This window comes from Procambarus clarkii, chromosome 1 (genome assembly GCF_040958095.1).
Source record: "Procambarus clarkii isolate CNS0578487 chromosome 1, FALCON_Pclarkii_2.0, whole genome shotgun sequence".
NCBI classification, from domain to species: domain Eukaryota; kingdom Metazoa; phylum Arthropoda; class Malacostraca; order Decapoda; family Cambaridae; genus Procambarus; species Procambarus clarkii.
Genome location: NC_091150.1, coordinates 36,050,135 through 36,051,969, shown reverse-complemented (window position 1 = coordinate 36,051,969; position 1,835 = coordinate 36,050,135).

The following is a 1,835-nucleotide window of genomic DNA, read 5'->3' as shown; positions in this document are numbered from 1 at the left end:
GTTGGTGTCCCAGGCCTGTTGGTGTCCCAGATCTGTTGGTGTCCCAGACCTCTTGGTGTCCCAGACCTCTTGGTGTCCCAGACCTGTTGGTGTCCCAGACCTCTTGGTGTCCCAGATCTGTTGGTGTCCCAGACCTGTTGGTGTCTCAGGCCTGTTGGAGTCCCAGGCCTGTTGGTGTCCCAGGCCTGTTGGTGTCCCAGTCCTGTTGGTGTCCCAGGCCTGTTGGAGTCCCAGGCCTGTTGGTGTCCCAGACCTGTTGGTGTCCCAGACCTCTTGGTGTCCCAGATCTGTTGGTGTCCCAGACCTGTTGGTGTCCCAGACCTCTTGGTGTCCCAGATCTGTTGGTGTCCCAGACCTGTTGGTGTCTCAGGCCTGTTGGTGTCCCAGGCCTGTTGGAGTCCCAGGCCTGTTGGTGTCCCAGACCTGTTGGTGTCTCAGGCCTGTTGGAGTCCCAGGCCTGTTGGTGTCCCAGGCCTGTTGGTGTCCCAGGCCTATTGGAGTCCCAGGCCTGTTGGTGTCCCAGGCCTGTTGGAGTCCCAGACCTCTTGGTGTCCCAGGCCTGTTGGTGTCCCAGGCCTGTTGGTGTCCCAGGCCTGTTGGTGTCCCAGACCTGTTGGTGTCCCAGGCCTGTTGGTGTCCCAGACCTCTTGGTGTCCCAGGCCTGTTGGTGTCCCAGGCCTGTTGGTGTCCCAGGCCTGTTGGTGTCCCAGGCCTGTTGGTGTCCCAGGCCTGTTGGTGTCCCAGGCCTGTTGGTGTCCCAGACCTCTTGGTGTCCCAGGCCTGTTGGTGTCCCAGGCCTGTTGGTGTCCCAGGCCTGTTGGTGTCCCAGGCCTGTTGGTGTCCCAGGCCTGTTGGTGTCCCAGGCCTGTTGGTGTCCCAGGCCTGTTGGTGTCCCAGGCCTGTTGGTGTCCCAGGCCTGTTGGTGTCCCAGGCCTGTTGGTGTCCCAGGCCTGTTGGTGTCCCAGGCCTGTTGGTGTCCCAGGCCTGTTGGTGTCCCAGGCCTGTTGGAGTCCCAGGCCTGTTGGTGTCCCAGGCCTATTGGAGTCCCAGGCCTGTTGGTGTCCCAGGCCTGTTGGTGTCCCAGGCCTGTTGGAGTCCCAGGCCTGTTGGTGTCCCAGGCCTGTTGGTGTCCCAGGGGTCGTCATAGAGACCGGGACAAAGGTCTGGTACACAGTGTCACGGGACATATAAGAAACTCTTAAAGCTTTACTAATAAAAATGAGTTATTTTGGTTATTTGTAAAAATTCCACTTATATTATAAAGCTTTAATTAGAATGTGTATATTTTTACTCTACTTTCTCTCTCTCTCTGTCTCTCTCTCTCTCTCTGTCTCTCTCTCTCTCTCTGTCTCTCTCTCTCTCTCTGTCTCTCTCTCTCTCTCTCTCTCTCTCTCTCTCTCTCTCTCTCTCTCTCTCTCTCTCTCTCTCTCTCTCTCTCTCTCTCTCTCTCTCTCTTTCTCTCTCTCTCTCTCTCTCTCTCTCTCTCTCTCTCTCTCTCTCTCTCTCTCTCTCTCTCTCTCTCTCTCTCTCTCTCTCTCTCTCTCTCTCTCTCTCTCTCTCTCTGTCTCTCTCTCTCTCTTTCTCTCTCTCTCTCTGTCTCTGTCTCTCTCTCTCTCTCTCTCTCTCTCTCTCTCTCTCTCTCCTCCTCCTCATATCCTACACGCTAACAAGGCTCATTAATGAGAACTTTATTGGCTCTGCTACACTGGTTTTATATTACCTCTGTCAGTGCCCTTTTCACCCTTCTTGTTTACTGTGGTTGTTTATCCCTTGTTTATTGTGGTTGTTTATATCCTGCTTACATAGGATATTAATCCATTGTTTACTCTGGTTGT